We start from the raw sequence: 17196 nt of genomic DNA, 5'->3' as shown, positions 1-17196 counted from the left end.
GAAGAAAAAAGAGAGAAAAGCAATTTTTGTTCATTGGAATTAATGTACCCATCCTATCTTTCCAGTCTTCTCTTTCCTCCCCTCCATACACTCTAAAATCTAGATACCAGACTACTTACTGTTTCTCAAAAAATTCATTCCAGGCAGTCAGCTCCATGCAAGTGGGATTTTGGGAGCTCTGGTGACTTGCAGCTTACAACTCACATAGCTGCAATACTCCTAACCACCCATCACATGGAAAAACACCTATTTAACCTGAACTTTATGGCAAAAGAGTTTAACAGGAATGCCAAAAAATGTAATGAAGAAAAAGCTGCAAAGAGCAAGATTAAAAAGGCCATTCAGAAAGGCAGTATAGAAGTTTAAGAATTCTTGCTGAAAATGAAATCTGCCAGAAAAACCAAGCAATCAATATCTTGTGAATGCGTGCTCAGGTAGATGCTGTAGTTTTTTTTTCTTTTTAGTTTTTTTTCCCCCCAAGGCAAACGGGGTTAAGTGGCTTGCCCAAGGCCACACAGCTAGGTAATTACTGTGTCTGAAGCCAGATTTGAACTCAGGTCCTCCTGACTCCAGGACTGGTGCTCTATCCACTGCGCCACCTAGCTGTCCCATATACTGTAGTTTAGACTAGCATTTAGACAGCTATGACAATGAACAAAGTAACAAAATCAATGACAGGTATAGTTAAGTCTATGGATGCTACATTGAGGAGTATGAACCCTGAGAAGATAATCTGCCTTAATGGATAAATTTGAACACCAGTGTTAAACATTAAACATTCAAACACAACAAACAGAAGTCACTATGAACAGGAATGTAACACCAACAATTCCACAAAACCAAGCAGATATGCTCTTTTTCAAGAAGCTGACCTTCTTGAAGGCCAGATAAAGCTGGCCTTGATCTCACTATGGAGCTCCCAAAAGATCAGACAGGTTCTGTTGGCACAAGTGTTGCTTCAACAGAAGAGGACAAACTATCACAGAGATTTGCCACTGCTGTTGATTACACTAACTTCTAACACCTCCTGTGTATATCTGTTTGTATATATTTGCCAGTGGGCTGTGTGAACATGCAGAAAAATAAATGAAATGTTCAAATAATCTTGGTAGAATAAGATGCTTTGGACTTGCAGTTTTTTACAAATATGATAAGTTAAAGGGAGATTGCATGTACTGGACTTTGTAATTCTGAACATAAAGGTTGAAATGTGAAGGATATCTTTTACAAGTGTCTTAAGCTGAAACTAGAGTTTAACTAATTCTGTTCAAATGTCTTCATTAAACACTGAATCAAAATTCTAGTACCGCAATACTTCATCTCCTATTTAAAATTGTTTTTAATTTGAAATATTTATAATCCCAGGCAGCTAGGTGGCGCAGTGGTTAGAGCACCAGCCCTGGAGTCAGGAGTACCTGAGTTCAAATCTGGTTTCAGACACTTAATAATTACCTAGCTGTGTTTAACCCCATTGCCAGGGAATGGAATGGAAGGGAATGGCAGGGAAGGGCAGGGAATGGCAGGGAATGGCAGGGCAGGGCAGGGCAGGGCAGGGCAGGGCAGAAAGAAAGAAAGAAAGAAAGAAAGAAAGAAAGAAAGAAAAGAAAAGAAGGAAAGAAAGAAAAGAAAAGAAGGAAAGAAGAGAAAGAACTATTTAAAGTCCCATGATCTTTTTATCTCTATAGAACTAAGAGGATATTTTTTTAAAAAAATAAAAATGGGGGGGTTAGGTGGAACAGTGGATAGAGCACACGCCCTGGAGTCAGGAGGACCTGAGTTCAAATCCAACATTTAATCATTACCTAGCTGTGTGACCTTGGGCAAGTCACTTAACCCCATTGCCTTACAAAAAAGGCAAAAACAAACAAATAAAAAGTAGGAATGGAATAGGGCAGGGAATACACATCATTCCCCATTTTGGGATGAACAGTGTTTAAGTTTAGATTCAAACCATATTCTGACTTCTATTGTATATGCATGTGTGTTCTCTAAAATCTTCATGAGATGATCATCTTCACCCATATTCACCTGGAAAAAAGTAACATATTACTACATTTGCAGGAAAGATTAAGACTCATTCACATTTGCTATTTTCAGGATCTGATGGTTTTGACATACTTCTCTCTCCAATAAAATATATTTGAGAAATTATCCTGTCAAATTTTTATTAGCCCTTTCTTTATGTTAATTGACATGGATCTCTTACCATGAACATTCCCAGGAACTACTGGGACTACAAAAGTTCCAGGGCCTACTAAAGTAGCAGCTCATTACTCAAATGGGATTCTTGAAGGGATCAGATTTTTAAATTTGGCCTTACAAGCAACATAAATAATCATCTAATCAAGTGGAAGTTAAAATAGTTTCAGAGTATTTTGAGAAGGAGTGGGAGGGGACTGAGTCACCAAATTCTGTTGTCCAAATGTTCATTCAGCTTCTTATAATGGCAGTTTTAATTTATTAAACTGTAGCTTAACTTAGTTGTCACAAAATGGTGGTAAAACACTGACTTAATATATTGAAGCAAGTATAAAAATGTAAGTTGAATAAGTACAGTGACTGGGGAGAGGAGTGTATCCCCCTAATGAAAGATTTTCCCATAAAAATTCCATTACTGTTATTTTTGTTTTGCTTTTTCCAAATAAGAAAGTGTTATTGAGGAATGATTCTCTGTTTTGAGTCACAAAGGCATTTGAAATATAATTACAAAAGTCTTTTGCCAGACTGTTCTTAGCCAAGCGTTACCCATTTATCCCAAATATCTTCTATTGCAAATGAGTGAGTTTGGATGAAAAATATAAGAACAAGTAAATGCAATGAGAAATAACTGTTGTCAGTTGAGCACTAGGCCCCATATACACAAGTTTCTTCTGTCTTAATGTAGACAGCCTGCATTAAAAGGATATGTTTTTTCTCTATATGAAAGTAGTTAGCATGTTTCTTTCTATTGAATTATTCTAGGAAGTCAGAGAATTATCACAGACCAAATGCCTATGAAGTATAAACTCTCCTTATTTTCCATTATTAAACTTTATGTTTTTTTAATAAGGATAAAAAGATTATAATCAAAAATCTATTAACTCGAAAAATAAATTCATGGTCTCCACTTTGTGTTTTTGGACTGGCCGTATTCCATGCTAAGAAGACTCTACCTCTTCACATCCCAGTTTCAGTTCATATGTCATCTTCTTCAGGAGCTCTTTATTACTCTAATACTAGAGCCTTCCCCCTAAGGTTATCTTCTTTCTACACTGTTTGTATCCAATATGTACTATTTATTTAAAAACTATCTCCATCATGTGTATATAAACTCCTTGAGATCAGAAACTACTTCTTTGCTTTTGACTTCCTCTCTATCACTAATGCTTAGCAAAGTGGCTATATGTATTAAGTACTTAATCAATCCTTCCTTAATTTATTTCCCTAAGCCCATCCCTCCTCCGACCTTCCTCTAATTTCTTGTACAGAGCACAAGCACTCTTCCAATTATGCAAGTTGCATCCTTAAGTCATTTTGTACTCTTCAATTACTATTTCCAGTTTCCACATGTAGTCAGTTGCCAAGTCCTATCAATTCTATCTCCTCACCATATCATACTTTCTTTTCTTCATTCACACTATACCTACTGGTTTAAGACCTCATGACTCTACACAGGGAATTTGTACAACCTCCTAATTCGTTCTCCAACAGTCAATTTCTCTCCTTTCAAATGCATCTTCCAGTTGCCAAACTTTTATTCCTAAAGGATCTGTCTGACAAAGGAGGACTGTCTACTCAAGAATCTTTACCAGCTCCCTAAAGATAAAATACAAAAATCTATAACTAATATTTAAGACCCTTAAAAATCTCACTCCAGGGGCAGCTAGGTAGTGCAATGGATGGAGAGAGCACCAGCCCTGGATTCAGGAGGACCCAGGTTCAAATCCGACCTCAGACACTTAATAATTACCTAGCTGTGTGGCCTTGAGCAAGCCATTTAGCCCCATTTGCTTTGCAAAAAAAAAAAAATCTCGCTCCAAACTATCTACTCATTCTGATTATATATTATTCTGCCTCTCATTCTAACAAAAATTGGTCAAGCTAAAATTTCTGCAAGGGATACTCATGAGGAAGCTAGAGAGTACACTGGCCTTGGAATCAGGAGGATGGGAGTTCAAATCCAAGCTCCAATACTTACTGTGTGACCTTGGGCCAGTCACTCAACCCTGACTGTTTCATATCCAGGTTCAACTCCAGGAGTCCAGGTTCATATCTGGCCACTAGACCCAGATGACTCCAGAGGAGAAAGTAAGGTTGGTGACTAGGTACATCATCCTCTTACTCAAATCCAATTCACATGCTTATCATGGCATCACCTGCTTAATGTCATGGTCTTCTTCAAAAATGAAGGACAAACAAACATTAAGAGATACTCTCAACTCTGAGCCTTTGCATTTGCCTGAAATGTTCCCCTTCCTCAATTGTACCTCTTAGAACTCTTAGCTTCCTTGCTGTCTTGGTTGAAGATCCAACTCCAACAAGAAGATTTTTCTGATTTCTCCAGCTGTAAATACTCTGCTCCACAATGGAAAAAAAATTATTTTGTATATATTGATATGTATTTTGTATATTGTATATTTGTACATGATGCTTTCTGCACTGGCCCACAAACTCAGCACAACGGGAGCTTACATTTAAGAACTATTTCAGGGGTAGCTAGGTGGCACAGTAGATAGAGCACTGGCCCTGGAGGCAGGAGGACCTGAGTTCAAATCCAGCCTCCGATTTAATTTAAATTACCTAGCTGTGTGACCTTGGACAAGTCACTTAACCTATTCCCTTACAAAAATGAAAAAAACTATTTCATTTTTCTTTTTTGTCCTTGTATCCTTGGTACCTACCACTATGTCTGGCACATAGCAGACATCTAATAAGTTTGTTAATTTAATGCATATTAAGTTGAACTAAACTGAAAGAGATGGTTACTAAAGATCTAAAAAAACAAAAGCAGTGATTTCAAAGAGCAATTATAATTCATGACAAACTTTATTCCCTTTTGACAGTACTACTAAAGTGACAGATCAGAGGAGCTCTATAGTTATAATTTATCTAGATTTTAGCAAAGAATTTTTAAAGTAATTCAAGCTATTCTTATAGAAAGGATGGAAAATTTTCAGCTCTACTTTCTCTTCCTCTATAGTTTCCTCCCACCTCCCAATTCAGTAAACAAGAAAAACAAAATCCATCATAAACATATATAATCAAGCAAAACACATTCTTATTGTCTATGTCCCTCAAAATGTCTCAATCTGTACTCAAGAGTAAATCATCTCTCTATCAGGGACTGAGTAATGCTTCATTTTGAGTCCTACAGCATTTTTCTTATCTCCCCAAACTTGAATCTCATATATTAACTGCCTACTAGACAGATCAAATTTGACATCTGCAAGAAATCTCAAATTAAATACATGCAAAAAAATTCATTACCTTTCCCTCCAGAAATTACTCTTCTTCAAATTTCCTTATTTTATTTGAAAGCATCAAATGCAAGATTCAAAAATTTGGGGTTTCTAAAAAATTCTTAATTGTGAAATAATTACACTGGATATCAAGCATACCTTTGACAAATGGTTCATTTTTCTAAATCTAATCTTGACTGTTAAATCTATTTTTTTCCTGTCCTTTTTATAATGAACAAAAATTCTCCTTCTGCACTCCCTCCACTGAGATCAAAAGAAGAAAACTCCTGTAACAAATACATAGTCAAGCAAAACAAATTTCCATATTGTCCATGTCCAAAAAAATATGTCTCATTATACATGTCTTCATCCCCCTATTAGGAAACAGGTAGCATGTTTCATCATTAGTCCTCAGGAATCATGGTTGACTATTATGGTGATCAGAAGTCCTAATTCCTATGCCCAAAGGGCAACAAAGCTGTGATCCAGCAGAATCACTTTTGGGTCTGTATCCCAAAGAGATCCCAAAGAGGATTAAAAACCCTACATGAACAAAAATATTCATAGTAGCTCTTTTCATAGTAGCAAAGAACTGGAAATTGAAGGGATGCCCTTCAATTGGGGAAAAAGCTAAACAAGTTATGGTAAATTAATACTATGGAATACTATTGTTCTATAAGAAATCATAAATGGTCAAGCAAAGTGTAGTATATGTATGAAATGGAACACAATTGTTCTATAAGAAATCGGGAGGGATGGGATTTCAGAAAAGCCTAAAAAGACTTGCACAAACTGATGCTGAGTGAAATGAGTAGAACCAGAAGAACATGGGGTGATGATCAACTAAGATGGACTTGATCATTTCTACAGTACAATAATCAAAGACAACATTTAAGGATTTGTGAAGGAAAAGACAATCCAAATCCAAAAAAGGTACTGTGGAGTTTAAATGTAAACCAACATTAACTATGTTCAACTTAAAAAAAAAAGTTGACTTATGAATTGCCATTTTTTCTAATTTTTTTCTTCCATTTGGATATGACTCTTTCACAACATGATTAATATGGATCTTTCTTTTAGCATGGATATAGATACAGAGTCTATCTTACATTCCTTTTTATCAGGGGGATGGGAGAGAAAAGGGAGAGGGAGAAAAATGTAAAAAAAAAAAAAAGATTGCTGAAAACCACCATTACATGTAGTTGGAAAAAGAAATCAAGAAATGAGGGGGAGGGGGAGAGGGGAGAAGGAGGGGAGAAAGAATTCCTAATTCTTTCAAAGTCCTTTGACTTTGGCTTATTGTTATCATTAAATAAATTGTTCTCTTGGTCTTGTTCAATTCACTCTGCTAAGTTCACATGAGTCTTCCCAGATATCTTTAAAACCATCCTCTGTATTATTTCTTAAAAGTAAAATACCATACCATCCCATCTATATGCCATAATTTGTTCAGACATTTCCCAACTGATGGGCACCCATTGTGATTCACATCTTTTGCCAACTCAAAAAGAAATATATATTTTTATACATACTTAGAATTTGTTATGTTTAGAACTAATCCCTCACTTAATCTACTGTCCCTTGAACTCTTCCTTTTCCACAGTCCTTCCTATTTCCTTGAGTGACATGTAGTTCAATACCTAACTCTGTGGATGTGGATATGGATGTGGATATGGATGTGTATTCCCCCCCTTCCCTCCCTCTGGCCAATTTAGATGGAAATGAAGTTCAGATGCCAGCTTTTCCTTCCAACCCCCCCACCCTTTTAGGTTAGTATAGACTTCTACTTCTACACCCCAATTATATGAGATAATTAAACCTTCTTTTCTTTCTCCTCCTTTCCCATGCCCCGAACTCAGGTATTCCTCAACTTGCTGTCAAATCTATCCTTCTCCTCAGATAATCAAGAAATCCTTCTGTATAATTTTTTTTTAGTTTTTAGTTTTTAGTTTTTTAGTTTTTGCAGGCAATAGGGTTAAGTGGCTTGCCCAAGGCCACACAGCTAGGTAATTATCAAGTGTCTGAGGCCGGATTTCAACTCAGGTACTCCTGACTCCAAGGGCGGTGCTCTATCCACTGTGCCACCTAGCTGCCCTATTCTGTATAATTAGACATACTCTATGACCTCTGATGATGATAAGGTTTAGAGATACATGTATATCTCCTCATATTTGAAAGGAAATAGTTTATCCTTGTTTGGTACATTATGATAGTTCATTCATGTTTACCATTTTATATTTCTCTTAATTCTTCTGTTACAATTTCATTGTTTCTTTGTAGTGCTGATCTTTTCATAAGAAATACTTAGAAGTCTTCTATTTCCTTAAAGTGTTAGGGTTTGGGGAGGTGACATGGCGTAGTAGATAGAGCACCGGCCTTGGAGTCAGGAGTACCTGAGTTGAAATCCGGCCTCAGACACTTGATAATTACCTAGCTGTGTGGCCTTGGGCAAGCAACTTAACCCCATTTGCCTTGCAAAAACGTTAAAAAAAAAAGAAATTTAGGGTTTGGAGGGGTTCTCCTCCCCACTTTGGCATCAAGCTGAGTTTTGCTGGGCAAGTTATTCTTAAGCCTATATTACAAGTTATTCTTGTAAGCCTATATTCTTTGACTTCTGAAAAATTCTGCTACAAAATGTCCATTACTTTTAGTGATTAACTGATGAATCATGAATGAACTTGACTATGATTCCTCAGGACTTAACTCCTTTCTGGCTTCTAGCAATAATTCTTTGACCTGGAAGTTGTAGATTTTGACTATGATTTTTCTTGGAAATTTTCATTTTACATCTTTCAAATGTCTAGTGGATTTTTTCTATTTCCACTTTGCTCTCTGGTTTAGGAGATCCAAATATCTTTCTTACAAAATTTCTTGAACCATGATATCTAGATTCTTTGAGGAGTCATAGTTTAAAGTTATTCAGTGATTCTTAAACTTATTCCCTTGATCTATTTTCTTTTTTTTAATGTATTTTTATTAAAGATATTATTTGAGTTTTACAATTTTCCCCCCATCTTGCTTCCCTCCCCCCCAACCCCCAACAGAAAGCACTCTGTCAGTCTTTACTTTGTTTCCATGTGGTACCTTGATCCAAATTGAGTGTGATGAGAGGGAAATCATATCCTTAAAGAACAGAAGAGAAGTCTAAGAGGTAACAAGATCAGACAATAAGATATCTGTTTTTTTCTTCTAAATTAAAGGGAATAGTCCTTGAACTCTGTTCAAACTCCACAGCTCCTTATCTGGATACAGATGGCATTCTCCTTTGCAGACAGCCCAGAATTGTTCCTGATTGTTGCACTGATGGAATGAGCAAGTCCATCAAGGTTGAACATCACTCCCATGTTGCTGTTAGGGTGTACACTGTTTTTCTGGTTCTGCTCATCTCACTCAGCATCAGTTCATGCAAATCCCTCCAGGCTTCCCTGAATTTCTATCCCTCCTGGTTTCTAACACAACAATAGTGTTCCATGACATACATCTACCACAGTTTGCTAAGCCACTCCCCAACTGAAGGACATTTACTTGATTTCCAATTCTTTACCATCACAAACAAGGCTACTATAAATATTTTTGTACATGTTTTTACCCTTTTTCATTATCTCTTCAGGGCATAGACCTTGTAGTGGTATTGCTGGGTCAAAAAGGTATGCATATTTTTGTTGCCCTTTGGGTATAGTTCCAAATAGCTCTCCAGAAGGGTTGGATGAGTTCACAGCTCCACCAACAGTGTAATAGTGACCCAGATTTCCCACAACCCTTCCAACAATGATCATTAACCTTCCAGGTCATATTGGCCAATCTGAGTGGTGTGAGGTGGTACCTCAGAGAAGCTTTAATTTGCATTTCTCTAATAATTAATGATTTAGAGCATTGTTTTCATATGGCTATGGATTGCTTTGATCTCCTCATCTGTAAATAGCCTTTGCATATCCTTTGACCATTTGTCAATAGGGGAATGGTTTTTTTGTTTTAAAAATATGACTCAGTTCTCTGTATATTTCAGAAATGAGTCCTTTATCAGAATCCATTAGCTGTAAAGATTGTTTCTCAATTTACTACATTTCTTTTGATCTTGGTTACATTGGTTTTATCTGAGCAAAAGCTTTTTAATTTAATGTAATCGAAATCATCTAACTGGTTTTTGGTAATGTTCTCCAACTCTTCCTTAGTCATAAATTGCTCCCCTTTCCATAGATCTGACAGGTAGACTAGTCTTTGATCTTCTAATTTGCTTACAGTATTGTTTTCTATGTCTATATCCTGTAACCATTTGGATCTTATCTTGGTAAAGGGTGTGAGGTGTTGGTCTAATCTAAGTTTCTTCCATACTAATTTCCAATTATCCCAGCAATTTTTATCAAAGAGGGAGTTTTTATCCCAATGGCCAGACTCTTTGCGTTTGTCAAACAGCAGATTACTATATTCATCTCTTGCTTTTACACCTAGTCTATTCCACTGGTCTACCACTCTATTTCTTAGTCAATACCAAACAGTTTTGATGACTGATGCTTTATAATATAATTTTAGATCAGGTAGGGCTAAGCCACCTTCTTTTGTACTTTTTTTCATTACGCTCCTGGCAATTCTTCACTTTTTATTTCTCCATATGAATTTACTTACAATTTTTTCTAACTCAAAGTAATTTTTTGGAATTTTGATTGGTAGGGCACTAACAGATGGTTTCATTTTGGTAGATTTGTCATTTTTATTATATTAGCTCTACCTATCCACGAGCAGTTGATATTTGCCCAGTTATTTAAATCTGATATAATTCGCATGAAAAGTGTTTTAGAATTGTTTTCAAAAAGATTCTATAGACTCTCAAGTATTTTATATTGTCTGAGGTTACTTTGAATGGGATTTCTCTTTCTCCCTCTTCCTGCTGTTTCTTGCTAGACATATATAGAAAAGTTGAGCATTTATGAGGGTTTATTTTATAACCTGTAACTTTGCTAAAATTGCTAATTGTTTCCAGTAGTTTTTTGGATGATTTCTTGGGCTTCTCTAGGTACTATCATGTCATCTGCAAAGAATGAGAGTTTTGTCTCTTCCTTCCCAATTCTAATTCCTTCAATTTCTTTTTCTTCTCTAATTGCTGATGCTAACATTTCTAATACAATATTGAATAGTAGTGGTGATAATGGGGACCCTTGTTTCACCCCTGATCTTATTGGGAATGCCTCTAGCCTCTCCCCATTGAATATAATGCTTGTTGATGGTTTCAGATAGATACAGCTAAATATTTTAAGGAACAATCCATTTATTCCTACACTCCCTAGTGTTTTTAATAGGAATGGATGCTGTATTTTGTCAAAAGCTTTTTCAGTATCTATTGATATGATCATATGATTTCTGATAGGTTTGTTGTTGACATAATTTGAGTATATTGAACCAACACTGCATTCCTGGAATAAATCTTACTTGATCATAGTGTATTATCCTAGTGATGGCTTGTAATCATTTTGCTAAGATTTTATTTAGGATTTTTGCATCTATATTCATCAGGGAAATGGGTCTATAATGTTCTTTCTCTGGTTTAATTCTTCTTGGTTTAGGCAACAGTACCATATTGGTTTCATAGAAAGAGTTAGGCAGAGTTCCATCTTTCCCTATTTTTCCAAAGAGTTTATATAGGATTGGAAACAATTGTTCCTTAAATGTTTGGTAGAATTCACTTCTGAATCCATCAGGCCCTGGAGATTTTTTGGGGGGGGGGGGGGGGAGTTCAATAATGGCTTGTTGAATTTCTTTTTCTGAGATAGGGTTGTTTAGGTATTTAATTTCTTCTTCATTTAACCTGGGCAACTTGTATTTATGTAAATATTCATCCATTTCACTATCAAATTTATTGGCATAGAGTTGGGCAAAATAATTTCAAATTATTACTTTAATTTCCCCCTCATTGGTGGTGAGTTTACCTTTTTCATTTATGATACTAGTAATTTGGTTTTCTTTTTTTTTAATCAAAATGACCAGAGGTTTAACAATTTTATTGGTTTTTTCATAACACCAACTTTTGGTTTTATTTATTAATACAATAGTTTTTTTGCTTTCAATTTTTATTAATTTCTCCTTTCATTTTCAGAATTTCTAATTTAGTATTTAATTGGGGATTTTTGATTTGTTCTTTCTCTAATTTTTTTATTTGCATGTTTAGTTCATTGATTTCCTCTTTCTCCAATTTATTCATGTAAGCATTTAGAGCTATAATATATCCCCTGAGAGTGGCTTTGAATGAATCCCATAGGTTCTGGTATGTTGTTTCATTATTATCATTATCTAGGATAAAATGGTTAATTCTTTCTATAATTTGTTTTTTGGTCCACTCATTTTTTAAAATGAGGTCATTCAGTTTCCAATTTGTTCTGGGTCTATATCTCCTTGGCCCAGTATTGCATATGACTTTTATTGCATTGTGATCTGAGAAAGATGTATTCACTATTTCTGCCTTTCTGCAGTTGCTCATTAGGTTTTTATGTCCTAGTACATAGTCAATTTTTGTATAAGTTCCATGTACTGCAGAGAAAAAGGTATATTCCTTTCTATCCCCATTCAATTTCCTCCATAAGTCTACCATATCTAATTTTTCTAACAATTTTTTACCTCCTTAACTTCTTTATTGTTTGTTTTATGATTTGATTTATCTAGATCTGACAGCAGGAGGTTGAGGTCTCCTTCTAGTAGAGTTTTGCTATGTCTTCCTGTAGTTCTTTCATCTTCTCTAAGAATTTGGGTGCTGTCCCACTGGGTGCATATATATTCAATATTGAAATGACTTTATTGTCTATGGCACATTTTAGGAGGATAAAGTTTCCTTCCTTATCTCTTTTAACGCTATCTATTTTTGCTGCTGCTTTGTCTAAGATAAGGATTGCTACCCCTGCTTTTTTTTTACTTCAGCTGAAGCAAAATATATTTTGCTCCAACCTTTTACCTTTACTCTATATGTATCTCTCTGCTTCAAATGAGTTTCTTGTAAGCAACATATTGTAGGATTCTCGTTTTTAATCCACTCTGCTATTTGCTTACGTTTTAAGGGAGAGTTCATCCCATTCACATTCAAGGTTATTACTAATTCTTTATTGCCCTCCGTGCTATCTTACCTGTTTGTATTTTTCCCCCCTCACCTCCCACTTTATCCATATTCCCCAGTATTGTTTCTGAATACCACCCCCTTCAGTGTGTTTGCCCTCCTATATCACACCCTCCCCTTTCTTTCCCCTTTCCCTTTTTCCCTTCCCTTCTTTATTTCCCTTCCCCCCCCACTCCCCTTCCCTTTCTTCATCCCCCCCTCCCCTTTTCCCCTTTTAATACCTGAAAGGTTAGATGTTTTATAAGTTAACTGAGTATGTGTAGGTTGACTTTAAGCCAAGTCTGATGAGAAGATTCAGTTGTTTCTCCTCTGCTCCCTTCTTCCCCTCTATTACCATAGGTTTTTTGTACCTCTTAGTGTAATGAGATTTACCCCATTCAATCCCCTCCCTCCTCCAGTCTCTTTCCTGTCCCCCTTTTTAAGGAGGTAGTGTTTTTTTAGATCATTCTATCTAAGTCATAGAAAATTCTGAGTGTCTGTCCCTTCTAATTCAGTACATTCTATCGAATAGAGTCAAAATTCCTGAGAGTTATTAGAGTCTTTCTCCCAAGTGGGGTTAAAGCCAGTTACATCCCATTAGATAGCAGTCTCATGGATAGGTCATGAATGTCCATCATTTCTGGCTAGGTGTATTCTCTCTGTTAGAGTTACAATTCTCAAGATTTATGAGAATCTTCCCCCCCCCCCCATGCTGGTATATAGCCAGTTTCAACTTACTGGACTGCATATTTTTTTTCCTTTTACTGCCCCCCCCTTTTTTTACCTTTTCATGTGTCTCTTGAACCTCCTGTTTGATGCCCAAATTTTCTGTTTAGCTCCAGTCTTTTCGTCAGAAATGTTTGGAATTCTTCCATTTCATTGAATGTCCATCTTTTTCCCTGGAAGAAAAGGCTCAGCTTTGCAGGAAAGTAGATTCTTGGCTGCATTCCAAGCTCCCTTGCTCTTCGCAATATCTCGTTCCAGGCCCTTCAATCCCTTAATGTTGATGCAGACAGATCCTGAGTGATCCTTACTGTGGCTTCTTGATATTTAAATTGTTTCTTTCTGGCTGCTTGCAGGATTTTCTCTTTTATCTGATAGTTCTGGAGTTTGGACACAACATTCTTTGGTGTTTTCATTTTAGGATCTTTTTCTGGTGGGGATCGATGTACTCTTTCAATAACTACTTTGCCCTCTGATTCCATGATATCAGGGCAGTTTTCCATCACTAGATCCTGTAATATTAAGTCCAAGCTTTTTTTCTCTTCAATGTTTTCAGGAAGTCCTATAATTTTCAGGTTGCCCCTCCTCAATCTATTCTCAAGGTCAGTGGTTTTGTTGATGAGGTATTTTACATTTGCTTCTATTTTTTCTATTTTTTGATTCTGTTTAACTGACTCTTGCTGTCTCATGGAGTCATTAGTTTCTGTAGACTCCATTCTTTTTTTTTGGGGGGGGGAGTTTTCTTCATTAACCTACTGCAACTCCTTTTCCAATTGGTCAATTCTACTTTGGAAAGAGCTTTCCATTTGACTAATTAAGGTTTTGAGAGAATTAATTTCTTTTTGCATCTGCTCATTTGAGGATCTGAGAGAATTATTCTCCTTTTGTATTCGTCCAATTGTACTTTCTAAGGTTTTGTTTTCTTGTTGCAAGGTATTAATTGTCTCTCCCAAATTTTTAAGCTCCTTCCTTATTTCTTCAAGGAAATCTTTCTGTGCTGGAGACCAGATTGTATTCTCCTCAGAGGTTCCAGGTCTCTCTGAGTTAGGGTCTTTCCCTTCCAGGAATTTTTCTATGGATCCACCTTTCCACTGACCCTTCTTCATTTTGCTAAAACCTTGAGTTGGGGGGGGGGGCTGGTTCACCGGGGCTTGGGATCGCTAAAGGCTTTACTCACTGAATGCAGTTTCTCTGGCTGGCCAGTAGGAGGTGTTGGTTGCTTTCTCTGGAGTGTCTGTGACCTTGGTTGAGGTCTTCTCCCTCTGCTTGAAGGGAGGGGTTGGAGCTATTGAATTCTTTTGCCTTCAATCAATGGTGGGCTTTACCCTGGCCTAAGGTCATTCCTCAGCTGGGCTGGTTCTTCTGCTCACACACCTGGGCCTGAGGCAGAAGTAGTTTGCATTTGTTTGTTTGGGAAGAGGCCTCAGCAGCAATGGAGGTGTGGAGTCAGATTTCCTTAGACCCTAGGAGCCCAGAGATGGTGTCCACAGTTCTCCTGCACCAGAACTCTCCCCCCCAGCCCCATCCCCAAGCTCCAGGGGGACAGCACCAACACCAACACCTCCACTCCCCCACCGACTCAAGCCCCTGTAGTCCAGCCCTACCGCCGATCCAGAAGGTCCAGCTCTCGGGGCCCCCAGACTCCTGGCTCCAATTCAGCTATCAATCTGGCTGATCCGGGACTGATCCTCCCTCCAAGCCCCCTTGATCTATTTTCTATAAAATATCTTATTTTTTTTTCCCCTCGAGTGTTTTGACTTTTAAAAAACATTTTTTGTGATCTCATGAAGCCCTGGCTTCTCTTCAGTTTGTTCTAATTTTGGAGGAATTTGGTATTTATACAAGGTTTTGGACCTCTTGTGTCAAGCTGTTATTCCTCTTTCAAATTCTTTCCTCAATAGCTTTAATTTCTTTATAAGTGTTTTCCTCTAGCACTCTCATTTCTTTTTTTTTAAGGTTTTTGCAAGGCAAATGGGGTTAAGTGGCTTGCCCAAGGCCACACAGCTAGGTAATTATTAAGTGTCTGAGACCAGATTTGAACCCAGGTAATCCTGACTCCAAGGCCAGTGCTTTATCCACTGCGCCACCCAGCTGCCCATTTCATTTGTTTTTAACTAATTTTCTAGATTTCTGGTTATTTTTAAATATATTTTTATTTACTCTTGCTTCACCACTCCTAAGAATTCTAGCCAAACTTGTACCCAATCTATGTTTTCTTTGATACAGTTTATAGATGTTTAGGAGTTGTTCTCTTCTTCTGGTTTTGTGTCATGAGTGTCCTTGTTACTATAACTTTTTAATGATAGAATTTTTTTAAATTTGCAAATTTTTCTAACCCATTTCCTAACTTCAGATTTGATATTTTTCTGGGCTTTGAACACTTACTTCTATGTAGACTAGTTATACTGTTGCTTTTTTTGAATTATTTCCATTTAAATTGTCTTAGGAAGATTCTTAAGATCACCTGGCAGGAGAAAATACCAGACACTGAGGTCCTCTCTCAAGTTAAACTGACATTCCAACATTACTACAGGTAGTGCTAGACATGTTGTTAGAATACCAGAAGTATGCTTGCCAAAATGATTATTTTATGGAGAACTCACATAGGGGAAAGTGTTTTCAAAGGGGTCAGAAGAAGCCATACTGAGACACCCTGAAGGTTTCACTGAAGAACTTTAGAACTTACTGTGCAGTATGGGAGACATTGATACAGGACTGCCCAAAATGGCATGCCCTCATGAGGGCTGCACTCTATGAGGAAGGCAGAATTGAAGCAGCTCAAAGGAAACGTGTCATCTGTAAGTTTAGATTAACCACCCCGAGTGGTTCACATGGACTATTTATGCCTGACCTGTGATAGGGCTTTCTGAGCTCCTATTGGTCTTACCAGCCACCATTGGACACACTGTAATTTATCTCAAATATAGTGATGTCTATTTGGTCTTCAAAATCGAAGGACAAGAACCAACCAACCAACCAATCACCCAACATTGCTGATACTATGTATGACTTAGCTATTCTTAGCAATACAATGATCCATCCAATGCATCAGTTCAATAACATCTTTCTAGATCTTTCTGAAATCATCCAACTCATCCTTTGTTATAGCAAATAATGTTCCATTACAGTTATATACCACAACTTGTTTAGACATTCCTCAAATGATGGACATCCCCTCGATTTCCAATTCTCTGTCACCATAAAAAGTTGCTATAAATATTTTTGTACAAATAGTTCCACCTCCCTCCTCTTTTTTGTATCTTTTTTATCTTCTTCAGAGGATTCAAACCTAGCAGTGCTATTACTGGATTAAAAGGTATATGCAGTGGTATGGCCCTTTGAGTATAGTTACAAATTGCTCTCCAGAATGGCTGGATCAGTTCACAACTCTACTAACAATGTCTCAATTTTCCCACATCCCCTTAAATATTTTATCATTTTTCTTTTCTCTCCAAGCCAGTTTGATAGGTATAAGGTAGTACCAAAGTTGTTTAAATTTGCTTTTTTTCTAATTAATCATGATATATTTTTTTCACATGAGTGTAGATAGCTTTGATTTTTTTCAGAAAACTAAATATTCATAACCTTTAATCATTTATCAATTGGTTCCCAGAGACTGTAAACAAAGTTTAAATGTATTAATAGTAGTGTAACCATGGGCATTCATTTCTCAAGAGAGTAATTTCCTCATTTGTGATAAGAGTTTGATTAGATGCTCTCTAGCACTAAATCTTTGATCCTGAACAACAAATGGGGCTGGGATGGGTGAGAAAGTAGATTAGGACTCACTGCCTTGTAGCTCTTCTCACTTTCATCCTAAATAGGTAGATGTTCTCTAGTAGTCAAGTGAAAAAGAATCACAGATTTCAAACTGGAAGAAATCTTAAAGGTCATTAAATCCAACCCATGCTTTTTACAGATGAGAGAACTAAGATTGAGAGAGATTAAGTGACCTGCCCT

General features: G+C 36.8%; 1 protein-coding gene across 1 annotated transcript in view; it reads right to left on the bottom strand.

Annotated features, from left to right (window-relative positions):
• NSMCE2 (NSE2 (MMS21) homolog, SMC5-SMC6 complex SUMO ligase) overlaps positions 1-17196 on the bottom strand; it is a 281655-nt gene that overhangs the window by 257907 nt on the left and 6552 nt on the right. The window lies entirely within an intron of this gene.

The sequence above is a fragment of the Macrotis lagotis genome, chromosome X (genome assembly GCF_037893015.1).
Source record: "Macrotis lagotis isolate mMagLag1 chromosome X, bilby.v1.9.chrom.fasta, whole genome shotgun sequence".
In the NCBI taxonomy this organism is placed as follows: domain Eukaryota; kingdom Metazoa; phylum Chordata; class Mammalia; order Peramelemorphia; family Peramelidae; genus Macrotis; species Macrotis lagotis.
Note: the sequence above shows the minus strand (reverse complement) of the source record. Positions and strands in the feature narration are given on the sequence as shown.